The following is an 8,687-nucleotide window of genomic DNA, read 5'->3' on the forward strand; positions in this document are numbered from 1 at the left end:
GACAAAACCAGCCTACATGAATGCAGATTTTAAACTTGAAAGTCATATGAGAAATGTCATTGGTTTGTTTTATTTTACTTTATTTTTTGCCTGAAAGGACCAGTTACAGGGTCACCATATGGAAGTGGTTTAAAAGATTATTCAAATAAGTTCTCACTGCCACTGGTTTCTTACTTCATCACAAATCTGTCATAAATTGGAAGTGCACCTCACAACCATATGGATACTGCACTCATACTGCCAGTTGATATGTGTGGAGCAGGAATCAGATTTGTTCTGCTTAACTCTAAATGAAAGAACTATGGCTAAAAGTTAGCCACATATAGCCATATAGCCAAAGTTCAGCTCAATAGAAAGAAAATTTTACTAGTGCTTAGATTTCAGTTGTCTCTCTGGTAAGGTAATGAGTTCCCTGTATGCTCTGTGGGGTACAATTTCATACCTGGGAAATCAGCGCTTTTGCTCATCACAAATTCTCAAATCCAGATACTCTGATGCTGTTATGGGAATGGGAATCTGAAGATCTTCCCTGCCCCTTGGCCCCTTGATAGGCTTGTAACTCTGAGAACCTTCCCTGATTTGAAAATATACTCTGCCCTCTAATAGGCTGAATATGGTCACATGGAACCTGTGTAGGGAGGCTTGCTTTTCATGAATGCCCACACCTTGTTACTTTGTGATTGGGCAGTGGGTGAAGAGGGTTGTGACATTCTCTGACCCAGGAGAAGGCTATATATACCCTGATGTGAGGTTTTGCTTAGGGGCTCACTTTGGGAAGACTTGTATGATTTGGCCAGATGACACTTTGAGCAGCCATTGATCCCCCAGCTTTGAAAACCCAGATGTTGGTGCTTCCCTCTCTGGTAACTAACTGGTATGGATGTAATGGTCAGACAGCTGGAAGCCCTGTTTTCTGATCTGTTTCTCTGTCTGCTTGTAACTTCTGTTTGTATTCTCTGAAGTTCAGGGTGTTGACTTTTTCCCCTGAACTAGGTAAATGATATATGTTTGATTAAAATAAGATTGTTAACCCATTTTGAGTTGCTTTCCTTTAGAAAAGCAGATCAAAGAACCTGTGCTAGCAGCCATCCTGGGTATGCTAAGGTGCTTGCTGCTATAGATGTCAAGAAGGATTTACTACATAATTTTGGAAATAATGTTAAACATGTCCATTTTTAAAGTTCAAAGTGCCCTTATTCTGTCCCCTGGCCAAACTCTCTTCCCCCATATAGTTGTTTCCCTTCCTGTCTGCCCCATTCCATATGGTATTTCCTACTGTTACCACTCTTATTTGGATGCTGAGAAGATTCTCTGGGGGAAGTATAGGTGGTCCCCAAATTACAGATAATATTTATGTCTCAAGTGTTTGTGAGTTGCTGCAAATACCTAATACATCTTCTCATAGAAACACTATTACTCATTTTGATGAGGTTTACAGATTACTCACAAGGAACTATTCAATCATGCTTATTTCATCATGTATGCATGCTAAAATTGTAATGATACAGAGAAGATTAACATGGTTCCCAGGCAAGGATGACATGCAAATTCATGAAGTGTTCCATAATTATTGAATGTAATGGAATACTACTGTACCATAACAAATGACAAAAGGAGTAGTTTGAGAGAAAACTCAGAAGACTTATATGAACAGGTGCAGAGGGAAGTGAGCAGAACCAGTAGAATAATTTATATAACAATAGAAACATTGTAAAGACAATTTTGAAAGACTTAAGAACTCTACTCAATGCAATAAAGAAACAAGACTCTAGAAGACCAACAATAAAGCAGGCTACCTACATCTGTACAGAGCAGTAAAGTATCAAGATTCAGATTTAGAAATCTAAGATTTTATGATGCTAAGTCAGCTGTTCTATATTCTGGGTGATTTTAATGGGATAAGGAAAGTTGCCTTTAATTCACATTTAAGTGTGACTGACCAAAAAAACTCAACACTGCCAAGGGCTATTTCCATTTTCAGACAAAAGCTCTTTAACTTAAACAAATTTTGATCCAGTATAGACCAATTATAAGGTAAATGTATGTTTGAGCAGCAATGTTATTGCACCGATTTTCCATGTTTATTTCCTATCTTTCATAGTGTAGTACAAAGAGTGCTAGAATTGAAGCCAGGAGGGGCGGCTAGGTGGTGCAGTAAACAGAGCAACTGGCCCTGGAGTCAGGAGGACCTGAGTTCAAATCTGAACTCAAACACTTAACACTTACTAGCTGTGTGACCTTGGGCAGGTCACTTAACCCCAATTCACCCCTCCCCCCCAAAAAAAAGAATTGAAGCCAGGAGATCTGATTATCAGTTCTTACTTTGCTACTTACTACCAGAGTGACTAGAAGTCACAAACCCTTTGAGTTTTAATGCTTTCATTTATTAAATGGGTATGATAATCCTTGTACCTGACAGGGTGGTGGTATGGATCAGAAAATGTAAAGCAAATTACTATATACATATAAATTCTTCATCTTATTTTTGGGGTCACTTACTCCTGTCCCCTCACATTTTTCTATAACATGCTTGTCCCCTTCACTAGTCCAGCAGGGAGTTAAAAACTCACATATTTAAGACTCACTAGTACTATGCACACCTGTATACCCTGTACACTCCCTCATAGACACACACACACACACACACACACACACACACTATTCATATTCCCCTTTCTTTATCTTTCCTTTATGGGTACATCCCCATTACCCTAGCATTAGTTGATGCTTAATAAATGTTATGTGACTGACTGACTGGTTTGTTAGTAGATATGTACTTAGTACAAATATAATCACTAGGGGAGAGACCACAGATTACTTCAGCTATTCTCTAATACTCAAAATTAATAAAATACTGAAGGGAATCTCTTGTAATATGACTTGCCATTTCAGATGCACCAGCTTTGTTTTAACCTTATCTAATTCCAAGCAAGAATATTGAAGTCTTTTGATATAGCATCCAAAGGTTTTAAAAAGAACTTAAAACTTTAGTTTGCTCTAGACTTTTTTTTTCTCCAAAAGAAACACCAATTGCTTGCAAAAGATTTTTTCTTAGCTACAGATACAAGTTCTGAAAAAGTATCTCTGCCCACAACTGCATTACCTGCCCACATAAGCTGATGCTGGAGACCACACTATTCAGCAGAGTCTGGAGTTGACAATTACAGACAGCAGGATGGTCTTGTTATTTTTTTTAAACTTTGAGCATTATTTTAGCTTTTCCCACAAAGCTAGATGCATACTTAAATGTATAGAAAATAAGATCCTGTAACTCCAAGGATTTGAGAGCCTAAACTTTGCATTTGATTGAATTTAAATGTAATTATAGGGACTTATAATGTAATATTTTCTTTCTACTGGATGGGAATTGCAGATATGCAATATGAGTTTACTTACCTGATAGCACATTTACTCTAATACATTTTGAGTATTAAGAACCTGCAGCATGCACAAAAATAATAGGACTCTGTTGTTTTACTTGGATTGCAGTCAGGTATATCATTGCCTAAACACTAGTTCTGTTTCCAAGAAAGATGCAGTTATAATGTTGGAATAGTGCGCTGTGTGTGGTTTTCTTTTATTTTACCCTGAATTTATTTTTATACTTGATAGTTCATTTTGATTTAACAAGCATTTATTAAATACACATTATATATGAAGTACTGTGCTAAGCACTGGGGTAGAAATACCAGCTGAAAAATAGTACAAACTCTCAAGGACTAGTGCCCCTCACATTCTATTCAGGGAATATAGCATTTAAATGGAAAATTAAATACAATATAATTTGAGGAGCAAAAGAGTGTTAGCTACTAAGGTATCTAGGAAAAGCCTTTTGAAGTCATTGGCACCTGAACTGAACTTGAAGGAATATAAAGAATTTTAGGAAAGGATTTGAGGATGGCCATCAATTGGGGAATGGCTGAACAAGTTGGGGAATATGAAAGTGGCATATGGTATATCGTATAATAGTATATGGAATTCTATTGTGCTATAAGAAAATGATGAGACTTCAGAAAACCTGTAAAGACTTATATAAACTGATGCTGAGTGAAATGAGCAGGACCAGGAGAACATTGTACACAGTTTATATGTGATGACTGACTTTGATAGACCTAGCCCTTCTCAGCAATGTAAGGTCCTAAAACAATTCCAAAGGACTCATGATGGAAAATGCCATGCACATCCAGAGAAAGAACTAAGGAGTATGAATATAGAGCAAAGAAAGTTATTTTCTTTTTTTGTTTTGCCTTTTTTCTTTCTCATAGTTCCTCCTATTCATTCCAGTTCTTCTATACAACATGACTAATGTGAAAATATGTTTAATAGGAATGTATATGTAGAACCTATATCAGATTGCATGCTGACTTGGGGAGGGGGGAGGAGAACGAGGGAGAGAATTTTTTTTTCGCTTTTTGGAGGAGGGAAGGCAGGGCAATTGGGGCTAAGTGACTTGCCCAAGGTCACATGGCTAGTAAGTGTTAAGTATCTGAGACCATATTTGAACTCAGGTCCTCCTAACTTCAGGGCCAGTGCTCTATTCACTGTGCCGCCTAGCCTCTCCGAGGGAGAAAAAAATTTAAAACTCATGGCAGTGAGCATTGAAAACTAAAAATAAATAGATTGACTTAAAAAAAAGAAAAGAAGTTGAGAAGAAAATGGAATCCATTCATAGGAGACAACATTTCCAAAGATGGACAAGTGAGAGATGGAATATGGTGTTCAGAGAAGAAAAAATAGGAAAGGGGAAGGGAATAAGCATTTTTGTAGCATCTGCTATGTGCTACCAGGCACTAAACCCTCCCACCTTTTTTTTTTTTGAAAAATATTATCGCACTCAATTCTCACAACAACATATTGAGGTAAGTTCTGTTATTTTATCTTCATTTTACAGTTGAGGAAATAGAGGTTAACAGAGATGAAGAGTCAGTTAGGCTAGACATAGACTGGGTGAAAGGGAATAGCCACCAATGTATGTGGAAATATAGATTAGAGTCAGGTGGTGATAGGTTTTAAAGGCCAAGATGAAGGATTTGGAGATTACCATAGATGTAATTGGTGACCAGTGGAGATTTTTGAACAGGGGATGAATGACATGATCAGGCCTGTACTTTACAAATATTGTCTCAGATCAGTGAAATAATCAATGCTGTCAGCTATATATAAGAGACTAAGGATATTGAGGCAGAAAGAAGCTGAGAATGAAGAAAGAACCTGAGGATAATGAGATTATAAAATTTAAAAGACAAATATTTTCAAAATGTTTTTATCAGCGGTAGCTTGAGTCTCAAATCCCATTCTGAGAGTTAGGTAGGAGGATATTAGCCCTACCTCCTCTCCTAACACTAATTCTAGAACCATAACATAGACTTCTAGTAGAAGGGTACAAAGGAGGGTGGCTAGGTGGTGCAGTGAATGAAGCTCCCACCCTGGAGTCAGGAGGACCTGAGTTTGGTTCAGGCCTCAGACACTTAACACCCACACACACACACACACACACACACACAACTAGCCATGTGACCTTGGGCAAGTTACTTAACCCTAATTGCCCTCTGAAAAAAAAGGCAAAAAAAAAGAAGGGTACAAAGGAGATAGGAATCACTGTACTATGAGAATAAAATGCACAACTCTTTAGAATTCAACAAAAATTAGTTCAACACCTATTTTTCAAGTGCCTTCTATTTCAATGCACTATATATACATATACAAAGTTAATATTGACATATGTATATTGATTGATGTAGATATAAAAATGAAAATTTGGGGCAGCTAGGTGGTGCAGTGAGTAGAGCACTGGCCTGTGATAGTAATGAAATATAAAGATTCCCCTGTATTGGCTTGGTTTTCAAATTGATTGTATTAAAACCCAGAGCTTGTTAATCCCACCTGTGGGATGGACTTGTTGATGTGAAAAGAGAGTCTTGAACTGGGAGGAGCTGGTGACGTAGATTTGGAGAGACACAAGAGAGAGGCAGAAGAACTTTTTGGAAGCAGCACCTCATGGAGGCAGAGAGAGACTGAGAGAATTGCTGGGGGCCACTTTGAATTGCCCTGGACTTTTGAGACCTGCCCCGTGAGCTGCCAAGGACTGAGGAGACATGGGTGTTTTGCTGGTACTTTGTCTGTCTGTTTTGATGTTGTTTTGCCAGATTTGTCCACTGGTGAAAGACAGTCCTGTTGAAGAAGTCCTGGAACCTGGCTGTTGGCTAAGAGCTCCTGAGACTGTCCTGCAGACAGAGAGTGAATACTGTCCACTGGTGAAGGACAGTGCTGTTGTTGCAGGGGTCTGGAGACTGTCCTGCAGACAGAGTGAATAATGTCCACTGGTGAAGGACAGTGCTGTTGTTGCAGGGGTCTGGGAACCTTTCTGTTGGTTCAGAAGCCCTGAAGAAGGATTTTCTTCTTGTATGTTTACAGAAATCCTGGGAGAGGGTTTTGCTAATGTTTTCAGGGGTTCTAGGACTGTTCTGCAGACAGAGGATGAATTAATGAAGAGATTGGCAATGTATCTTGTGGCCTTGCTAAGCCTTGTCTCCCCAGGAACTAAGATTGCTGAGAACTTGCCTTATGTCAAGATGAAGAAAAGACCTCTATTTGGGTATTAAGTGCTGTGCTTAAACTTGATGTAACTCTGGGGTAGATTCAATTGTGATCCAGGGGTGTGGAACTTTTGACCTTTTTGTGTTCTATGGTTGAACAAATGAATGTACTTTACTTAGATTGGAAACTAATCTCCATTTGAGAAGAGGGGTTTTGTGATGGACTAAATGAAGGTACAGCCTAGGGGTGGAGTAGTATTTAGAACAGGGACTTTGTAATTGATTGAATGAATGGAAGGTCCTGGGGTGGGGTAGTACTTGGAGATTATTTAATCACACTTAGTAAATGCTGTATTTTGAATGATGTCATGTTTTGATCTTCTCTGTTCTTACTTTGTCACTGAATAAAATGGAGAGCAACTATGCTGGTATTTTGAACCTTGGGAAGTTGCCTTTGCTTGACATTACATTACCATGTTTCCCCGATAATAAGACACTGTCTTATTTTTTTGGACAGAAAAACACCAGAGGGCTTATTTTCAGGGGAGGGCTTATTTTAATGAACATTGACAGCAATTTTAATAAACAAGTAAATGTTAACAAAAAAATGTACCTTTATTCAAGAAGCAAATCACTGGGGAAGAACAGGATGACGCGCTCACTGCTGCAGCTCTGATTGGATGCAGCTTGGAGCATGGTGTGCGTTTCACGGGGGGGGGGGGGGGGGGGGCATACAGAGGGGACCGTAATGTAGCGTGTAGCGCAGGGGATCACCTTCACTACAGTAGCAATCTCAATAGGGCTTATTTTCGGGGGAGGGCTTATTTTAGAGGAATCTTAAACAGTAAGGGGAGGGCTTATGGGCTTATTTTCGGGATAGGTCTTATTATCGGGGAAACACGGTACATGGCCCTGGAGTCAGGTGGCCCTGGAGTCAGGAGGACATGAGTTTGGATTCAGCTTCAAACACTTAACACAGACACACACACACAGACACACACACACACAGACACACAACTAGCCGTGTGACCTTAGGCAACTTGCTTAATCACAATTGCCCTTGAAAAAAAGCAAAAAAAAAAAAATTGATAGTAACTGCCCTCAGTGAGTTTAATTTCTACCGAAAATGATGCAGCATTTACAAAGAAGTATGATACAAAGTAGAAATGTGATGGGAACATAAATATTTTGTGGTTGTAATACACACCAAGATGCCATGGTGAAAGTAACTAACTGAATTTAGGTAGAGACTTTGGATTCTAATCTGACAGTTCTTAGAAAACCTTAAATAGTTATGTAAATGTGAGTTGTTGATATTAGTGTTACACATGCTTGAATGGATCTGTGGTGGGTTTTTTGTTGTTGTTATTGATTCAGCAATAACCCCTATTGATTTGTGTAGTTCCCCCTACCCCTGTCCCCCCAGTAGTGTAGACCCATTTAAACCTTCTTATCTATGAATTCTTGTGAATGCTTCACAGAACATCTATTCTTAATCTTTTAATATTTTACAAATTTCACTGGGATTATCTATTACTCCTAGCTATACATGACTCATACAGAGCTTATTCTGATTAAAAAATTTCTAGACAATAACTTTCATATCAATGCATCTTTGCAATTCATTGTAGGAAATATGCTATAGACTACTTGTAACTCTGTATGATATTTCATTGTCCCTAGGTTTCTTGAAATTTTGATTCTTCAGAGAAGAAATTATGATATCCCATGACTATCACAAACAGCTCTCCATTTTTATTTCAGTCAACATTGTCAAAGGCTATAGTGAGGTTAAGAAGGATGAGGAATGTGGGAAGTGAGATAGTGAGTTAATTAGGAAGATATAAAAGGATTGCTTTGCTGCAGTGAGGGCACAATTGAGAATATGTAATATATACTTATAATGTATCTGGGCAGCAGGGTTTTGTAATTTTTTTAAAGAGCTTTATTCATTAGCATATGAGCAGGAGTGAAAGCAATAAATGGTGGAAAAAATAAAGACTGAATATAGTGAAGACATAAGTGATAGGACAAGGGGTAAAAGGACTCAAGAAGGGATCAGTATAAGAAGTGAACTGGTTCACTGAATGGACAAAATGAGAAAGAGAAGAGAATGTAGCTAGTGCAGAGGTGATTACCAAGTGCAGAATT

General features: G+C 38.4%; 1 non-coding gene across 1 annotated transcript; it reads left to right on the forward strand.

Moving 5' to 3' along the window:
• The first annotated feature begins 1,463 nt into the window (after positions 1 to 1,463).
• On the forward strand, positions 1,464 to 1,571 carry LOC138153371 (U6 spliceosomal RNA). The gene has a single exon (XR_011166353.1). It is a non-coding gene; the product is annotated as a U6 spliceosomal RNA (small nuclear RNA).
• The last annotated feature ends 7,116 nt before the right edge of the window (positions 1,572 to 8,687 follow it).

Source organism: Petaurus breviceps, unplaced genomic scaffold, assembly GCF_028583685.1.
Source record: "Petaurus breviceps papuanus isolate PSGF00001 unplaced genomic scaffold, PetGlider_PUasm1.0 90977, whole genome shotgun sequence".
Taxonomy (NCBI): domain Eukaryota; kingdom Metazoa; phylum Chordata; class Mammalia; order Diprotodontia; family Petauridae; genus Petaurus; species Petaurus breviceps.